The sequence below is a fragment of the Danio aesculapii genome, chromosome 13 (genome assembly GCF_903798145.1).
Source record: "Danio aesculapii chromosome 13, fDanAes4.1, whole genome shotgun sequence".
NCBI lineage: Eukaryota > Metazoa > Chordata > Actinopteri > Cypriniformes > Danionidae > Danio > Danio aesculapii.
In genome coordinates, this window is record NC_079447.1 from 12,115,640 (window position 1) to 12,136,991 (window position 21,352).

General features: G+C 34.0%; 1 protein-coding gene across 1 annotated transcript in view; it reads left to right on the plus strand.

Annotated features, from left to right (window-relative positions):
* The window catches only part of pcdh15a (protocadherin-related 15a), a 412,430-nt gene that overhangs the window by 321,867 nt on the left and 69,211 nt on the right, over positions 1-21,352 (plus strand). The gene's annotated exons all lie outside the window — the stretch shown is intronic.

The window sequence follows — 21,352 nt, forward strand, 5'->3', positions numbered from 1 at the left end:
CAATCCACCTGTAGAAACACTTTTCTCTCTAAAAACAAAACAAACAAACAAACAAAAACTCCTCATAACTCAAGCACTATAACTGTAATAACTATAATTAGCATTTCTTATTGTGTATTGCCTCTTCTTGTTGAATCATAGAATGCCTCCTCAACTGTAAGTCGCTTTGGGCAAAAGTGTCTGCTATATGAGTAAATGTAAATACAGTATAAATGTAAATGTCAGCTACACATCCATGTAGAATTTCTAATTCCAGCACATCCAAAAGCACTCTATTGGATTTATATCTGGTGACTGTAGAGCCCATTTAAGTAGTGAACTTACTGTCATATCGAAGTAACCACATTGAGATGATTTGAGCTTGTTGACATTGTGCATTATCCTGCTGGAAGTAGCCATTACAAGATAGGTTCACTGTGGACATAAAGAAATGGACATGGTCAGCAATAATACTCAGGTAGGCTGTCACGTTTAAATTATGCTGAATTGGTATTAAGGGGCCTAAAGTGTGCCAAGAAAATATTGCACACATCAGCAGCCTGAACCATTGATACGAGGCACGGTGGATCCAGGCATTTTTAGTCCAAATTCTGGTTTGTTGGAGCAAAAATCAAGACTTGTCAAAACAGGCAACTTTTTTTTTGCAATGTACAGTAGTACTTTTCTTGCCTAAATGCGTTGAACTGCTCTTATGTAATTGATTGATTAGATATTTGATTAATGAGCCTTTTATTAAAACATTTTATATGCACCCCGGCCACTTTATTCGGTACACCTGTCCAACTGCTCGTTAAAGCAAATTTCTAATCAGCCAATCACATGGCAGTAAAACAAACCATTTAGGCATGTAGACATTGTCAAGCTGATCTGCTGCAGTTCAAACCGAGCATCAGAATGGGGAAGAAAGGTGATTTAAGTGACTTTGAACATGGTATGATTGTTTGTGCCAAATTGGCTTGTCTGAGTATTTCAGAAACTGCTGATCTTCTTGGATTTTTAAGCACAACCATCTCTAGGGTTTACAGAGGATGGTCCAAAAAAGAGAAAATGTCCAGTGAGCGGCAGTTCTGTGGGTGAAAATGCCTTGTTGATGGCAAAGGTTAGAGAAGAATGGCCAGACTGGTTCCAGCTAATAGAAAGGCAACAGTAACTCAAATAACCACTCGTTACAACCAAGGTATGCAGAAGAGCATCTCTGAACACGCAACACATAAATCCTTGAGGTGTATGGGCTACAGCAGCAGAAGATCAGAGGCTCACCAAAATGGGACAAGAGATGATTAGAAAAACATTACCTGGTCTGCTGAGTCTCGATTTCTGCTGCAACATTCAGATGGTCGGGTCAGAATTTGGCATCAACAACATGAAAGCATGGATCCATCCTGCCTTGTATCAACCGTTCAGGCTGGTGGTGGTGGTGTAATGGTGTGGGAGATATTTTTTTGGCACACTTTGGGCCCAATTGAGCATTGTGTCAATGCCACAGCCTACCTGAGTATTGTTGCTGACCATGTCCATCCCTTTATGAGAACAGTGTACCCATCTTCTGATGGCCACTTCCAGCTGGATAACGCGCCATGTCGTAAAGCGTGAATCATCTCAGACTGGTTTCTTGAACATGACAATGAGTTCACTGTACTCAAATGACCTCCACAGTCACCAGATTTCAATCCAATAGAGCACCTTTGGAATGTGGTAGAATGGGAGATTCGCATCATGGATGTGCAGCTGACAAATCGGCAGCAACTGTGTGATGCTATCATGTCAATATGGAGCAAAATCTCTGAGGAATATTTCCAGTACCTTGTTGAATCTATCACGAAGGATTAAGGCAGTTCTGAAGGCAAAAGGGGGTCCAACCCGGTACTAGTAAGGTGTACCTAATAAAGTGGCTGGTCAGTGTAATTTGTTCATCCAATTGGTTCCCCATAATAATGAATCAAAATGAACACATAATTGTATTTATATATTAATATCAAACCTTTTATTATGGGATGTGTAATGTAATTCCCTGTAAACAAAATATGCAAAGCAAGAAGTTTCATATACATCTATTTTTTTTTAATTCCTTGTCTTTCATGCTCGTATTCTTATTGTTTTCTTTCTTTCATACTCGCCACATTTTCATTGTAAATGTATCCAGGAGAAAGAAAGTGTTGTTCTTCTGGTCAGAGAGAATATATGATTTTATTTTGTGCTTTCTCTCTCCTTCATGCAGAAAATTCAGGGAAAAGCTTTTGATTCCAAGAATAGCATAGTCAAAACAGAAAAAAAACAATCCTCTTCTAGGTTTTGGTGAGCTGTAAGGGTTTCTTACAGCACACCTGTATAATTTTCAAGGTGACGTAAGACATACATTGTCTTCAGAAAGCATTTAAACTCCTAAAATATGGCCTTTTATGCAGTGTGTTGTATTGTGTATAGTAGAGGTGACACCAGCGATTTCAGCATTGAGTTGTCTTGTTTGCTCTAGCAGACAGACCTCCGAGACCTCATCTGTTTCTGTCAGACTGAGTGTGGACTGTCAGTCATTATTGATGGTGTCCAAAATAAAACCTTGACAGGAAATGGTCACACGTACAAGTACAGACAAGTAAAGTCAGGAATTTTCCCTGATACATTGTGCTGAAACATGAACGTGTCTTCAACATGAGCTGGGAATTTTTTTGTAAGTGTAGTGGCAATGAAAATAATAGATGTTGCTGTTCTTCTGGAGGTTATTATCCTGTTAAGAGTAACACTGCTGTTCAAATGGCTGAGGTTTTATTAAGAAGAAGAACAATTTTCAATATTGATTATAGGGGTGTGAACCTAGACTGGGCTCATGGTTTGGTTTGGTAACGATTATCATGCTATCAATTCAGTTCAATTTGATATCACGGTGCATTGATGATGCCTTCCATACACAATTAGAATTTTTTCTTCACAACTAATTTATTTATTTGAAAACAATAGTTTTTGTTTATTAATGTCTATAAATAGATTTATATTTATATATATTATTTGTAACACAATTTTGTCCTTTAATACAAGTAGTCAGATATATGAACTGTACATTTAATTGTACCTGCTCTTTTTGAATGTTTTAAACAAAACTCAAATACAGGCACAGAACGCAACATGAGCATTTATAGCAAATAAAATAATGTGAATATTATTCCACTTGCTTTTTGAGCGCTGTCAAGCGAGTTCTTACACTCCTATGATTGGTCATTGTGTTCACCCGCTCAACAGAAAGGGCTGCGACTGGCTCTGAAACTGTCCGTGCTGTTCACCAATGAGTGACTTGGGAAGAACTGCCTTAGTTACAGTCTATGAGCTCTATTTTAACGATCTAGGCGCAAAGTCAAGCGCATGGCACAAAAGCATTAACGGCATGTCCAAATCCACTTTTGCTATTTGAAGGACGAAAAAATGCACTCTGCGCCCTGGCGCATGGTCTCACAGGGTTGTGCTTAATCTGTTAATAAGTTATGGGTGTGTTTTGAACATAACGTTCATTAAACCAATCTCATCTCACATTCCCTTTAAGAGTCAGTTGTGGCGCATTTATTATCTACATGGCAAGTTTGTAAGTGGAAAAACTGAATGGTTCACTAGCGATAAAACAGTTAAACAGATCATCTGTAAGAGTGAGGATAAAGAACAAGCTGCCTCCATTTGGCCTCTTTACTTTCTCTTTACTTTTATTCTTTACACCTTTACTTTCGTGGAAGCGCTGTTGTAACACATCCATCCATTATCCTTAATATTTAGTTTAAGTGCAAAGGTTTGTTTCAAAACTATTTCTAAATTCAGTTCTAATTTCCAGCAAACTGATAAAACCCGACAGATGGACAAATCTAAACTTGTTTTTATCAAAACATATATAGATATGCATATAATAAATAATACTGCTAATAATAATAATACTGCTAATAATAATAATAATAATAATAATAATAGTAATAATAATAATAATTGCAAATTAAAAAAGATAAAAAATAAAAATAAAAAAGCCTCCTGACATGAAGAAGCTATGGAGGGCGTGGATTTTATATTGAATAATAATTTTTGTAACATTTTAATCCATTTTTTTCTTTTCACATGTAAAGATATTTGTGTATTGCTGTACATCTTGTGTGTATTAAGCGTTTGAACCTGCATAGGCGCACAACTAACGTGCCCTGCGTTGGACTTTAGACCAATTTTAGGTAGTCTATTTTAGTTTCTCAGAATAGCAACGCACCAATGCATCTTAACACAGCTCTATTTTTGACCAGCACGCCCATGAGTCCACAAAGTGGCACAAATAGATTTGATATTTAAACAACATAGCACAAAACTTTAAAATTAGTGTTGCGCAGGAAAGTAGCAACAAATCATGCCAAACACGTCTTGCGCCTTATTGTGTCAGGTGTATGATAGAGCCCTATATCCACATAATGCGCTGTTATCACAGGTAATCCATAATAGATGCGGTGAAGAAAACTTGCACTACAGATACATTTGTGTTTGGATCCACTAGTATCGCTTTAACAGCCGAGAGGAGAGGAAAGCAGGTCAAATGTCCAAACTGAGACAGAGAGAGAGAGAGAGGCAGAGGTGGAGTTTTATAGCTTTCACTTTCTCCCTAGTTGTGAAATAGTGGCTCATGTGCTTTATCTTCTTCAGTGTCAGTAAAAGACTGTCCACCAAACTCACAAGCAGTGCACAATTACCTTTGCAGCGCCTCGTTCGCCATAGTATTCTTCCACGGCATACTGTAGCTCATGACATTAGTACGTAATAACCAGTTATGATCTACTACTGAACCAATATCGAATTGTCCGCATCTGCATGGCGATGCATTGAAGAAGCAATTCATTTTGATACTCCAATTGATCATATTAAAATAGTTTCTTGAGCATCAAATTAGCTTATTAGAATGATTTTTGAGGGATTGTGTAATGATGAGTAATTTGGGTAATGATAATGAAAAATATATTTTTAAAGTTTGAGTTTGACCCCCCCAAAAAAGCAAGCCAAATAATATTAAAAACAGAGAATCTGAGCTAACTTATTATAAAAAGAATAAAAATCTATTGAACTAGTTAATAAATAATAGTTAGTTTAAGGGGATAGATAGTTCACTTAAAAATTAAAATGTACTCATTATTAACTCCCCATCTGCTGGTTCCAAACCTTTGAGTGTCTTTATTCTGTTGAACACAATCGAAGATATTTTAGTAAAGGCTGAAAACCTGTGACCAATGACTTTCATAGAAGGACAAAAACAACAACTATGGAAGTCAGTGGTGACAGGTTTTCATTCATTCCTTCATTTTCTTTTTGGCTTAGTCCTTTTATGAATCAGGGGTCGCCACTGCAGAATGAACCACCAACTTATCAAGTATACGTTTTACACAGTGGATGCCCTTCCAGCTGCAACCCATCACTGGGAAACACCCATACACCTATAAATATTCAATTCACCTATAGCGCATGTCTTTGGACTGTTGGGGAAACTGAAGCACTCAGAGGAAACCCACGTGAGCACGGGGAGAACATGCAAACTCCACACAGAAATGCTAACTGACCCAGCCAAGGCTCGAACCAGCGACCTTCTTGCTGTAAGGCGATTGTGCTACCCACTGCGCCACCGTGACACCTCATAGCTTTTCAACATTTTTCTAAATATCTGCTTTTGTGTTCAACAAAAAAAGAAACTGTGTATGTTTAAAAAATGTTAATTTAAAAAATAAATAATGGAGTAGCCTAGTAGCACCGAGGTGCTTGCGATGACCCAAGTTCGATTCCTGGCTTGAGGTCTTTGGCCAATAGTTCACCTATCTCTGCTCCCCACACTTTCCTGTCTCTAATCTCCACTGTCCTATCAATAAAGATCCTATAAATCCTATAAATAAATAATGATAATCAATAATAAATAAATAATATATATATATATATATATATTGCTTGATGAAACTGATTAAGATAAAGTTAATTTCCTACTTCATAATCTCTTAGTCTAAAGAAACTCTCTAGGCTCCACATCTCACATGTAGATCAGTGCTTAATGAACTGTGGGATTTCTCTCATCTGCATGTCTTCTAAAGCATCTCCAGTTGAGTGAATCTGCAATGAAGGTCCAGAGCTGATCAGATGTAGTAGGCAGACAGTTAAACAGTGTCATAGTCAGAGGTCTATGTGCCTGGTTTGAAGAAAGCGCTAATGAGAGGGCTTAATTTATCATTTAAAAGTGTATTTGCTAGAACCAGTCTTTAAAACTAAATCCTTAAGCTACATTTGAAGCAGTTTAGTCAGTTATATCACAGTTTGTAAAAATCTTATTTAGTGTGTTGTGTTGATTTGTTTTAAAGGTCCCATGAAGTCTCTTGTCACTCACATGTGATGTAATGTCAAATAAAATTAGTCACCGGATTTGCCTCATGACAGACAGCGTCTATAATAGATTTTAACTTTAAAATGCAACATTCTGTGTAGAATTTGTATGGGTTCGATTAGGCGTCGTATGATAATCGTTATCAAGGTTTACTGTGGTTTGGAAAAGTCAAGGTTTTAAAACCACCAACGTTTTCTGCTATATCGTTCTTATGATACAGTATATGTAAGATTTTTTAAAAATGTTTTTTAAGATACAGTATCTCCAACAGAAAAGGTGCCATTTTAAATTGTAAACAAATCTGTGTTTTTGAAACCAATGAAGGCAGCAGAAGTCAATGATTCATTTCAATTATTTAGCCTGACATGTTTAACTACTGTTCCAAAATATTTTAAATGTTTCTCAAAATAAAATATACAGTATTGTGTTCAAAGGGGGAAAAGTTTTAGTTTTTTACCCAGATATTTAAAAAGAATATATTTTAGAGCAGTAATCACAAAGCAGTGAAACCATGATATATTTATTCAAGATTATCATACTGTAAGAATCTTACACTGGCCCATGCCTAGGTCCAATATGTTTCTTTATCTAACACTCGACGTCGACTTGCACTTATATGTCACTCTGCTCTGTGCTAACACACTCTCTCCTCTCCATATGCACCAGACACTTTCTTATTAACGCTCCATTTTTCTGGAAAAAACATCTCACAATTAAACACTGTACAGTGTTGCTCTTTGTTCTTGGTGTGGTTCGCTTCCACATGGCAAAGTTTCTAAACAGACCAAAATTGTTAAAACAAGTCACATGCGAGTAAACTCTCCTCACATTGGTCAGAGTTCCACTGTTTATTTTTAAGTCCTGCTTAATTTATGATGATGAGTTATAAGACATTATAAACTTAAAACTGCGCTTTAATTTTGAATGGTGACACCCACAGACATCGTCACCAAATGTAAATCATAGCTAAGACTGTCTCATACATAACCATTGGCTCAAAATATTCATTATAAGCTTTACATTATAGAGACAAATAATAGATAAACCTAGACTACAGTTTGGTCAATTTTCCTAAAAGTTAAACAGCTCTCGTTAATATTTTAGCATGCTTTCACTTTCATATTCGACATTACAAATGTCCAGTACAAATGATAACATCCCGCTCTACTCATAATTCTCTCTTCATATGGCCGTATATACCTATTGCACATCAATAATACACTGTGATATAGCCTGATTTGTTAGTTTGTTGGATCGTATTGCTTTCTTACTACAATCAATCCGCTCCAGAGTTCATTTCAATCGAGCTGAGACCATCTTATTCAGGTGATCTTGGACTGATTGTTTTGGGGCAGATCAGAGAGCGACTGTGCTGTTCACATATGCCAAATGAACTGAGCTGACTGGGCAAATGCACCATGTTCCAAAACAAACATCTAGATGTAAAAGCACCCTTAGTGTGCTTCAGTGAGCGCGCTTGGCAAACCACCTATAGGTGGTACCCTTTTTCTCTTCATATGCACCAGATACCTTATAAGCACCCCATAATTCTTGGAAAACATTGTGCAATTCTGAGTGTGAATTCAATGCAGCCATATGAATTTAATTAATGCAATATGTCAAATCTTTAACCCATAGAATGAAAAAATCAACAACCAAAATAGCATCAATGGCTAGGGTTTAGAAGTAGACCAATTATGCAGAAAAACAGCAGACTTGGCAACCCGACTCGGCAGGGCGTTTAGTTCCTAGAGAATATTTGATTCTGAAGACCCTGTCAGAAACCGTGAATAATGCTTAATATACAGCATATATTCAGTTGAAGTCAAAATGATTAGCCCTTCTGTGATTTTATTTCTTTTTTAAATATTTCCCAAAAGATGTTTTACAGAGCAAGGAAATTTTCACAGTATTTCCTATGATTTTTTTCTCCTAGAGAAAGTCTTATTTGTTTTATTTCAGCTAGAATAAAAGCTGTTTTAATTTTTTTTTTAACTATTTTAAGGCCAATATTATTAGCCCCTTTAAGCAATATTTTTTTTCAATTGTCTACAGAACAAACTGTGTTGAAAATATCTGCATTAAACAGAAATTGCGGAAAATAAATACAGAAGGGATAATAATTCTGACTAAACTATATCAAAAAAAGAAATCTCAAAAAATTATTTGTTCCCATTGGTTGGAAATGAGAATTCAAATCAGTAGATTTATAAACTATCACCATCCAAAAAATAATTTCGGGGGAGCATTAAGCATAAAGATTTGCGGATGGTATAGTTCAGACAGTTATCTTACAGTATGTGACAGTGTGCACAAACATCTCCTACATGCTGTGCTGGTTTGTCTTAAGGACATGATCTTTCTGAAGCGTCACCTTCATCTTTGAGTCCTACTGATGTTCTCATAGCAGCAGTTTCCATAGCGATTGTGAATAAAAAAAAGTCAGTCTATTTTAGGCAGGAGAGATTCATCGGACATTCATGGGTAAGATTGATACATCACAGCTGGTTCCTGAAATGAGCTAAACTCCTGTGCTCCAGAGGCTCATTAGCATTGCTGCATATACAGCCAAAAGACTTCAGCAGTTCATTTATCTGTGTATATTAACAATACATGAACATGCATATCAATCTATGGCTTACGATGTGTCATTTAAGCTTTTTTAAATCGCAAAATTACAAGTACAGCGTATTTTGGTTGCAAAGAAAGTACAGAGTAGTGGATGTACAACCATGTGACAGTATTGACTTTTACATTGGTGTAGAAGTATTTATTTAAAATCAACACTGTACTTTTGAACTTGCTAGTCATTAAATAATCCTTAAATTATTGAAGCTGCATAATGTTGTTTCTCACATTGAAAATAATTGTAATGTTACTTAAGCAGTAAACAAGCAAATCAGAATTATTTCAAAAGGATCATGGGACATTGACTGGAGTAAGGAAGCTGAAATGTTTGAAAGAGAAAAAATCTGAAATTGGAATAAAATGTAACTCTTTGTGTGTGTGTGTGTGTGTGCGTGTGTGCGTGCGTGCGTGCGTGCGTGCGTGCGTGCGTGCATGTGTGTGCGTGTGCGTGTGCGTGTGTGTGTGTGAGAGAGAGTGACCTTTGCATACCTACCTTGATACATCAAAAAAAACTAAAATTAGCATCGCAACTTGCAGAACTACATGGAGTAAACAAAAACATAGTAAATGTATTTATGCACGCACACTATAATTTGCTGTTATACTGCATTTAACTCATAATTACATACAGCTTTTTTTTGTGAGTATATAGTTGTTGTTGTTGTATTTTATTGTTTATTGTTGCAAATAACGTTCCCTGTATAAAACATACCCGGCCAAACATTTTCCAATCATTCTTTTATTGATGAATTGACTGAAAACAATTAATTACAAAAATATTTATTTATTTATTATTATTTTTTTAATTAATTAATTAGTGGTGAGTGGCACATAATTTTTTTAAAATGTGTTGCCATCATTCTTCAAATGATGAATTGATAAAAAAAAAAAAAATAATAATAATATATATATATATATAGTTGAAGTCAGAATTATAAGCCCCCCGTAGATTTTTTTTTCTTCCTTTTTTAAATATTTCCCAAATGATGTTTAACAGAGCACGGAATTTTTCACAGTATGTCTGATAATATTTTTTCTTCTTATTTGTTATATTTTCGGCTGGAATAAAAGCAGTTTTAAATTTTTTATGAACCATTTTAAGGTCAAAATTATTAGCCCCTTTAAGCTAATTTTATTTTGACTGTCTACAGAACAAATCATCGTTATACAATAACTGGCCTAATTACCCTAACCTGCCTAGTTAACCTAATTAACCTAGTTAAGCCTTTAAATGTCACTTTAAGCTGTATAGAAGTGTCTTGAAAAATATCTAGTAAAATATTATTTACTGCCATCATGGCAAAGATAAAATAAATCAGTTATTAGAAATGTGTTAAAAATTGGGGAAAAAAATAAACAGGGGGGCTAATAATTCTGACTTCAACTGTAAATGTATGTAGTGACTTTATTGTATATATATATATATATATATATATATATATATATATATATATATATATATATATATATATATATATATATATATATATATATATAAATGACAGCAGATCAATAAACTCACTACAGTTTGTCAAATATTGCAGTTGTTAGACAACATAGTGTTCTTTTGAGGCTTTTAGGTGAGAATTTGTATTTAAACCATAATTGTATTGTATTGAGTGTGAGATGGGACTCACATATCAGGAATGTATGTATTTTGTGTTAGCCACTCTTTGTATAACCCTAAGTTACTTTTTTTGTTGGCCATCTGTTTGTTTCCAATGTATCTCCTGTTTTCGCTACTGCAGACTTGTCCGGTAAAAAGAAAGAAAAAAGAAATGCCTGCATGTGTTTAGCGTTTTTCCTTATTGCAAACACAACAGGAATCTGCTAGTGTTTGCGCTGCTTTGGATTTCTCAGGGTCTGTTTTTGCAACAGAGAAATACTGGGAAATGTCTCTAGACTGATGGCACTTCATGCCATTTAGCCTTATAATCTTAACATGTCAGCAAATATCACCTTTTTTGTCATCACTTTAGACATTACGCTAGAGAATCATTCAAATACTAGGTCTAAAGTGATGTTTGTGAAGTTGCAACGGTTTCTGCTGTTCTGACGTCAGCTGTAGATGTACAGAATGAATGGCGGAAGAAGGTAGTTCCTCACACAAAAGGGTTTTTAGACTCTCCGTGTTTGATTCTCTTTTTTATATATACAATTATTCCGTCAAACTGTTGTATAAACACAATATCACACTCGTAGCAGTGCAATGGGCTGTATCTCATCACTGGAGGGGGCACCAAAGCAATGCACGCCTCCCACCAGAGCCGATATACAGCCCATTGCACTGCACTGTGATATATATGTGTGTGTGTGTGTGTGTGTGTGTGTGTGTGTGTGTGTGTGTGTGTGTGTGTGTGTGTGTGTGTTTGTGTGTGCGTGTGTGCGTGTGTGTGTGTGTGTGATCATATACTATTTTGAAAATTTTATTTTATTTTATTTTATAAACTTAATAAAAGCACATTTTGGTCTGAGCACAGTTTTAATCTCTTGGAATATTTTGTCAAAATGAAACTTTTGGCATCATATTCTAGTCCAAAATGGAGGTTTTGTAACCAATGTGTCCACTGAGAAGATAATAAAGCTGTACGCTGTCTCTTTCCACCAGTGGGATTTGAGTTTTTCAGCCCGTTCAGCTGTAATGTTATGCGGTGTGAAGTCCGTTTCTGAAAGCGTGTGCGCGCTCATGTGTGTGTTGACTTATGCAGAAAGTACACTTCACAAGAGAAAGTTTCTCCATAGACCTCATTAGAGGCTCAGTCAGAAAACTCTAGAGATCTGATTAAACAGCGCTGGATTAAAACGGGTTAAATGAAGACTTATAAAACTTGCATTCGCTGTTTTTAACAAGAGAAAAAGGGCTGTCATTTCAGATGCCCATAGCGCTGTCATGTATTGTTTATTAAATCCAGTCATGTTTAGCTGACACATTTTATCATAACTAAAGATATTCAAATACATGTTTCTTATATTCGGCTCAGGGACTGCAATGGAAGATGTCCTGCAGTAGGAATATTTTGGTAAAAGATTTATATCCTTTATTATGTAATCTGGTATTTTTCTGTCTTTCCCTAAGATATCTCAGGAATCTTTAGTGTATTGAAGAATATAAATATACATTAAGTTATATGTGAAAAGATATATAGAGAGAGATGTTTAGAGTCTGAAAGGTATAGAAGCAAATAAAATGGCAAATTCATTTTAAGGGTTAAAGAAAAGGTAGAACATTTTGTATGAAACTAATAGTTATAGTTAAAAACAACTGTTAAATAAAGTGTCTGTTTTTCTGTTACTTATTACTAAGTTAGTTATAAGTTTTTAATTTTAAATACATTACTTTGTAATTATGATAATAATTTTTATGATAAAAAATTATGATAATATTTTTTTCACCCTTTGACTGTTTTAAAATAACTAAATTGGCAAATAGTTAATATATATAAAAGTTTTACATATTTTAAATATTTTTAAACATTATATTAAAACACTTTTCTGAAATGTTTATTGTTTTTTTATGTAGTTTTATGGTAACATATAAAGTGTGTCGGCTGGGTCAGTTGGCATTTCTGTGTTCGCGTGGGTTTCCTCCGGGTGCTCTGGTTTCCCCCACAGTTCAAAGACATAAGCTAAAGTAAGCTAAATTGACCGTAGTGTATGTGTGTGACTGCAAGAATGGATGAATGTTTCCCAGAGATGGGTTGCAGCTGGAAGGGCATTCGTTGCATAAAGTATGTGCTGGATAAGTTGGCGGTTCATTCCACTGTGGCAATTCCGGATTAATAAAGGGACTAAGCCGAAAAGAAAATGAATAAATGTTATATTTATTTTATTTTGCCTTGTTTTGTACTTTACTTTACTTTACTTTACTTTACTTTACTTTACTTTACTTTACTTTACTTTACTTTACTTCAATTTATTTAACTTTAACCTTTACTTTTACTTTACTTTACTTTAACTTCAACCTTTACTTTTCTTTACTTGTACCTTTACTTAATCTTTTACTTTATTTTACTTTATCTTAACTTTAACCTTTACTTTTACATTTACTTTACTTTACTTTCACTTTCACTTTACCTTAAATTTACTTTACTTGTACTTGAAGTTTTACCTTTACTTTTACTTTACTTTACTTTAACTTCAACCTTTACTTTACTTGTACTTTACTTGTACCTTTACTTAAACTTTTACTTTATTTTACTTTATCTTTACTTTAACCTTTACTTTTACTTTTACCTTTACTTTACTTTACTTTACTTTACTTTACTTTACTTTACTTTAACTTCAACCTTTACTTTACTTGTACTTTACTTGTACCTTTTACTTAAATTTTACTTTATTTTACTTTATCTTTACCTTTACTTTACCTTTAACTTTTATTTACTTTACTTTACTTTACTTTACTTTACTTTACTTTACCTTACCTTTACCTTTACCTTTACCTTAACTTTTATTTTACTTTACCTTTACCTTTAACTTTTATTTTACTTTACTTTACTTTACTTTACTTTACTTTACCTTTACCTTTAACTTTTATTTTACTTTACTTTACTTTACTTTACTTTACTTTACTTTACTTTACTTTACTTTACTTTACTCTACTTTACTTTACCTTTAACTTTTATTTTACTTTACTTTACTTTACTTTACTTTACTTTACTTTACTTTACTTTACTTTACTTTACCTTTAACTTTTAACTTTTATCTAACTTTTTAACTTTTTATCTACCTGTCTGAAATAAGGAGTAAGGACTGGTGAGAGTGTTATGGAAATTAAAAATGTTTGCCAAATGGAAAGAAAAAAACTTCTGCATTTCGCAATGTGTGTGTGTGTGTGTGTGTGTGTGTGTGTGTGTGTGCGGTCCTTTACTGAAAGCTGCGTGTGTCGATCTTGTCAGAAAATAATGGCGAAAAGCCCTACATGACGGCAATAGTTTGATTGTGGTGTTTACTTCAATAATGCCACTAATATCTGCATACTCCACGTCTTAATTCCATTTCTGTTTAGTTCAGTTATGACTTTAGTTGGATTAAGGTAATCAAAAATCTCTGTTTTGAGTTTATGTAGGCCTACAGTTCAACATTCATGTTTAATTTTATTTTATTTTATTATTTTATTTTTTTATTTATCTATTTATCTATGTATATCTATGTATTTATATCCATCCATTCATCCATCCATCCACTCAAATCTGTCAGAAATATACAGGCGACACAATACAACATGGTGAATATTTTGGGAGTGAATCTCTGCATTGCTGTAAGATTGAAAGAGTTATGTTCTGTCTGATCTAGTATGTTATTATATTTCCCAAATAAGGTCCCTGTAGCACTTCATACATTCTCCAGGTTTAATAACTAACAAGTCAAGGTTTGTTTACCAGTGAGAGTGTGTTTCTGCTGTTGTGTTGTCACAGCTCGTCTTCATCAACGTGTGTTTTGCCCTCGGCTTCTGTCACATTGACACCTGCTTTTTTTTTTCTTCTTCTTTTTTTTAAAACTACATCATTCTTACAAAACCTGCCAACATGTCTGGGTCATATTTCACCCAAATTTCATACCAAAAATATGGTTTATTATTCTATATGTTGTGCATAATTAACTGTCATGTACTCAATAATTAATCTCATTCCTTCAATATCAACTATTAAATCATCAGTAGTTCTGAATATCATATAATACTGTAAAATGCTTTTAATTGTCAACATGTCAGTGTTTTATGTGCACATGATGCTTTATTTTCTTTTGTTTTGTGCTGAAAATTGACCCGAGCGTGTTATTTTTTGTAAAACTCATCAGACTGAATTATTCATACAGTATGTGTGTTTTGTGTATTTGCATGTCTGTGGGTGTGTGAGAAAGACGAGAATGAGAACAAAGAATATCTCAACTCTTCACAGTGTCAAAGAATCAAAAGTCCGTGTGTTTGTTATTTTCTTGTGTTCTTTTGCTGAAACTAATGCAATAGTTTTATCTTCAGCTGTGGAGAGTATGGTATGTCTCTACTGTACTGTGTATTTACTGTTCTATATTTACTCTCCACTGTTTTCGATAGTACTTTTTAGTTATTTTGTTATTTTATTTGATTCCATTGATCAGTTTTAGTTGTATTGTAATTGTATTAATTTAATTGGATTAGTTTTACATCTGTTACTGCAGACTTTTACATTATCTTCTCATTTCTTTCTTTCTTTCTTTCTTTCTTTCTTTCTTTCTTTCTTTCTTTCTTTCTTTCTTTCTTTCTTTCTTTCTTTCTTCTTCTTCTTATTATTATTATTATTATTATTACTGTTATTATTATTATTATTTTACTTTGTTTTTATCTTTTTACTTTGTTTTTATCTTTTTACTACAGACTAAATTAGCTTTTGCTTAATGCGGGTGTTTTTCGATGGGGTGTTTACTACTGTACAGAATCAGTATTATTTTTAGAGAAATCTATTTTTATAAATTTTATAATTTTAGTATTTTAAGTTTAAGTTTAAGTCATTAACTAACTTTTACTTCAAACTCATTTACTGTTTTTTAAATGTTTTCTCCATTACTCTTGATCTCAACAGTGTAATGCGTGAAAACGATTACTACTGTACAATATATAGTATTTGTTTTTTTATTATTACTTTTTATTTGATTGTTATTGTTTATTGGTTTTGAAATGTTTACTTCATTTAAATACATTTAGTTTAGTTTACTTTAGTTTTAATTTGTTTTATTGTTTTGATTGATATTGTTTGTTTGTGTGCGTGTGTGTGTGTGTGTGTGTGTGTGCGTGCGTGCGTGCATGCGTGCGTGCGTGCGTGCGTGCATGCGTGCGTGTCTGCCTGCCCGCCCGCCTGCCTGCCTGCCTGCGTGCGTGTCTGTGTGTGTGTTTTGTTTTTGTTTTGTTTCATGAACTCGATTTATGGGTCTGTTTTGTTTTCTGTACTTTGTTTGTGTTTTTGTTGTTTTTTGTTTTTTTGTGTGTGTTATGTTTTGTTTTGGGAAATCATTTTCATGGCTGTTTTTTTTTTTTTTTTTTTTTTTTTGTCTTTTTCTTTGCTTTTTATTTCATTTTGTTTTTTATTTGTTTTTTGTATGTTTGTTTTGTTTCTCAGATTTTTTTGTTTGGTTTTATTTCTCTTATTTCTTTATTTTGTTTTTTTGTTTATTTTGTTTCTCTGTTTTTTGTTTTGTTTCATTTGTTTTGTTTTGTTTTTTCTTTTTAGTTTTTTTTTGTTTGTTTTTTTGTTTTTTGTTTTGTTTCTCTTATTTTTAGTTTTGTTTCTCTGATGTTTTGTTTCTCTGATGTTTTGTTTCTCTGATGTTTTGTTTCTCTGATTTTTTGCTTGTTTTGTTTTTTGTTTTATTTTAATTTTTTTGTTTGTTTTTTTGTTTGTTTTTTTGTTTGTTTTTTTGTTTGTTTTTTTGTTTGTTTTTTTTGTTTTGTTTTGTTACTCTGATTTTTTTGTTTTGTTACTCAGATTTTTTTGTTTTTGTTTCTCAGATTTTTTGGTGGTTTTGTTGTTTTGTTTTGTTTCTTTGATTTTTTGTTTGCTTTGTCTAGTTTTCTTCCATTTCGTTTTTCTTATTTTTGTTTTGTTTTTCTCAGATTTTTTTGTTTCTCTGGTTTTGTTTTGTTTCTCTGGTTTGTTTGTTTGTTTGTTTTGTTTTGTTTTGTTTTGTTTTGTTTTGTTTTGTTTTGTTTTGTTTTGTTTTGTTTTGTTTCTGGTTTTGTTTGTTTTGTTTTGTTTTGTTTTGTTTTGTTTTGTTTTGTTTTGTTTTGTTTTGTTTTGTTTTGTTTGTGTAGAACTTGTTTTATTGCTCTGTTCCATGGATTGATGTTGGTCATTTTTTCAGTTTCATTTGATATCAACTGCCCTAGTGTTTCCGCACGCCCATAATGAGCCGCTTGAAGACTATAAACATTATTATATTACACGCACTGCTCTCTATAATACTAGATTCAGACAATCCAGTCTCCTCTTTCTGCTCTGCATGTTAGAGTTTGATCTTACCGTCGGGTTTATTTTGCAGTAATGACCATCCATTTGTACACCATCCCTTACATAATTAACACAGTTCAGGAGTTGAACTGTTTATGACACCAGACATGAAACAGCATGGCATGTCTAAAAGTTTAAATTGGCTTTCCTCAGGGCAGATGAAACAACATTTCACACTTATCCTGTCCCAGTCATTAAAACACTGACATGTTATGTCAGATCACAGCAGACCTTGAGTTTCAATTGACGAAAATTCTTAAAAGCAATGGATTATTGATAGACTGCATGCGCAATGGCCTTTCGGGCTCAAATTGAAGAATGCAGAAATGATGAGAGCTGGATCTTCATTTTCAGTGTCATTGATTGCTGATGATGAGTTAACACTGGTTTAATTAACTATTAATGAGCTCTGATGAACTGTTCATACATGCATTGATTATATCATAAGTGATTTTATTATTGGTGGGTGTTTTATTGCTGCTGGGTTAATTGAATCCCATGTAAAGCCTCTAGAATTTGTGCAAGCTATCAAGCTTAAATGTTTGCTTCACTTGAATTTATTTTAATTTAATAGTTTAGTTTAGTTTAGTTTAGTTTAGTTTAGTTTAGTTTAGTTTAGTTTAGTTTAGTTTAGTTTAGTTTAGTTTAGTTTAGTTTAGTTTAGTTTTCCTTTTTACACTGTTATTGTTATGGACCAAATTTACTTTTGTTTAAGTTAATAAATTTTTTGTTTTGTTTTATTTTGTTTTTGAGTTTGTTTTGTTTTGTTTCGTATTTGTTTAATTTTTTTTTGTTTTATTTTGTTTTGTTTTGTTTGTTTTCTTTCATTTTTTTCATTTTGTTTTTTTGTGTGTTTTTTGTTTTGTGTTGTTTTTTGTTTATTTTCTGTTTTTTGTGTGTGTTTTTGTTGTTTTTGTGTTTTGTTTTGTGTTTATTTTTTATTTTTTTGTGTTATGTTTCATTTTGTGAACTCGTTTGATTTTATTGGTTTTGTTTTTGTTTGTTTTGATTTTGTGTTTATCAGTAATTATTAGTTTAAATATTTGCTTCATTCATAGAGTAAGTTTCATACAGTTAAGCTTAGTTTAGTTTGGTTACTCTTTTTATGCCTGTTATGTTTCTTGTTTTCTTTTTTCCCTTGTTTATTGTCAAGGACCAAATTTACTTTTGTTTAAATTAGTGCATTTTTGTTTTGTTTTATTTTGTTTTGTGTTTTTTTTTTTTAGTTTTTTAGTTTATTTAGTTTTTGCTTCGTTTCCATTTTGTTTTTTGTTTCGTATTTATTTCGTTTCCTTTTTTGGTTTTGTTTTTTGTCTTGATTTTCAAATTTTTTGTTTATTTGTTTGTTTTGTGTTTTTATGTGTGCTTTTGTTTTTTCATTTTCATTTTGTTTTTATTCATTGCTTTGTGTTTTGTATTTGTTTTATTATTGGTGGGTGTTTTATTGCTGATGGGTTAATCAGATCTTATAGCATTGGGAATTTGAGCAATTTATCAATAAACCATTGTTTTTTTATTTGATAAAAACACATCTGGGATGTTTTACTGGTAGCAAGAACACATCATTCTAATTCGTTCGTTTTCTTCTTGGTAAAAATGAACATTTGTGAAGAAAAGTGCTTGTATTTAAATCACAGAAGTGCATCATATTGCTGTTTTATGCATGAATCAAGCTCATTCAGATTATGGCAATTCCATCATGGGTTTTTTCATGCATCATTTTTCATTATAACTCTTCATGTGTTGATGCTACTCATTTGCATAAAGTTAAGCTTATCTATTATGGTGCAAAATTGTCTGAGAGCTAAAGCAGAGCACAATGTCAGCATGTTAATTAAATCATCACAGCTAAAGTTATATCAGAAAGCTGAAAGTAAAGCTGAAATCCAGAGAAAATTTGTATATTTTACTTCATTTTGTTACTGCATTTTACAATCTTGCCTACTGTTTTATTTAAAGGGCCAGCAGGGTGTTTTTACACCTCTAGTGTGAAAAAAGTCAGGAAAGTGGGTGTGTCCAGCTCTGTTTAGGTGGGAGTGTCGGAGAGGGAAAGAGGGAATGTATTGCATAAAAATGGGAGTTTCCGTTTGGGTACGTGCTGATCTTCACCGAGGCAAAACAAACACAGACTGTGTTTATATGGACTATAGTAATCAAATGATTTGCCAAATTATAAATTTTTCGGCTTTAACTGCATATTGGCACTTTCACTTTCATTTCACTTTCATGCATGCCCCCCATGACAAACGAGATATTGTATGCGAGGAACTGCTGGAAGAGTGTAATTTTAATGGAATGTTTGATATCACACCCGTGAATGGGAGAAAAAAAACCTCCGCATTTCTCGATTACTTAGATGCACTCGGTAGGTAGCTTCAGAAAGCCATGTGTGTATGGACTATCCTGTCACAAAATGCAGCACAAATCCTACACGGCGGTAATAGTTTAAGGTGTTTACATGTTTACATTCGGAGAGCAGCATTTACAGAGGATCTTTCAGTCTATAATGCTGTACTATAATATTGCAGTGATATTAACGTACTGCTAACTTAGTAACTAAATCATTTTGACTAAGGTATGTCTTTAAAAACTTAAAGAGTACTGCTGACGATACTAGATAACTTTGCCATCTGAATACACAAACAAAGAACACCGATCACACCCACTTACCAAATCTGTAGAGACAGGACAATCAACACCAACTGGAGCCGAAAAGCTCTCGGGGAAAAAAATGTTCCTTACAAACGTATTCCTGTCGCGTGGCGCATGTATTGTAATCCAGCTGCATGTATTGTAGTCCAGCTGCGCTCTCATAGCGAAAAATGGAAACAAAACCTTTGTTGTAGCACATTTATAAACAATACACGGATGACCCATGTCTCCAAATTTTTGTTCTTCCTCTTGTTTTGGCAACACAACTTGGCGTCTCTCTGCCATCTGAACTCTGTAACAGGTAAAAACTCAACCAAAGTCATTCTTAAAATGTAGTGGACGTTTCTGGAGACTGCAAATTTTGTAGCCTGAGGTACGTACGGCTGCATTTAGTTTTTTAAGCGAACGCTACAGGGCGGTGTGACGCCGTTTCCTTTCGTACTTGCCAGCTGACCGCTTACCTTCATGTGGAGGGCTTTCCCGCCGCAACCAGTTTGTCCTGTTAGATGACCGGGTTCGAATCCGGGGAAGAGCAGTTCCAGAAATCAGGTAAAACAAAAACAGAATCCAAAAAATAAATTGAACAAGTTCATAACAGGCTGAGAATGTGGTAAAATCCGAAATTGTGGTAAAAATCAGATGAGGGCTTTTCTTTTTCGGGACCGCTTTTTTTTTTGTAAATTGTTGGTTGGGTTTAGGGAAGTAAGCGGGGGGGCGGGTCAATTGGTAAAACTTCTTGGGTTTAGGAAAGGAGGAGGAGGGTGGGTTGGCCGATTGACGGGTAGCCCAGTAAATCATTCAGCCAGTTGAACGGACGGTCATTCGACAGCGGCCTCTTGTGGGTTTACGCGGGAACGGTTGTGCTCGCGACCGATGTTCAAGATGCGAAAAAAAGCATGCACAGCGGCCTATCGCGGATTCGCGAAAACAAATACTGCACAAATACGTACCTCCCCGGACATATATCGCGGTCTACAGAAACATCCGCAGGACTACGGTTTTTAGAATGAGCCTGGGTTGCAAAAACTTTCTTCGAAGCTATCATGCATATTAATGAAGTTGTACCTCATACACAATGGAGCGCGCTGATTGTTTTGAACCAAGTCTTTCTTATGAATTAATGCTGCACACTCAGAGACGTCACGATGTACTCGCATAGAGACATCCACTCTCCACGCTAGATCACACGCAAGTATCTAATTGCCGTGACGTAGCTTCAAAAATTTGTTTCAAACCAGAAGAACGAATTTACTCGAAATAACTCAAAAACAACCAATTTTCCCTTTTTTTGTGAAATATGTGTGTCCTAATAGTGTTTTTAGCAGCGTGGGACACATATATGACTGTCAACAGCTCAAAACATGTGTTTTGGTGTTTCGTGATTGTTTAATTTTAGCATATGTTGAATTATGTGTTTTTGTAGGAGTTGTGTTGATTAGTGTCAATGAAGTCCAAGACAATCAAAAAAGTCACCATGAAATATATACTACAGTTTTTACTATACATTATAAAATATATTATGTCTACGGAGAGTCCTTATAATGCAGTACATGTACAGTACAAGGATGTGTGCGTGCTGTGCGTGTAGCATAATAATGTGCGTGTGCGTGTGTGTGTGTGTTTCCTACTCTGAGGTTCTGGCTGTTCTTTCCTCTGTGAATCATAGATTTGAGCATGACCTGGGCTCCTGCTGTCAGTGTAGTGTTTGACTGTGTTTGACTGTGGCAGT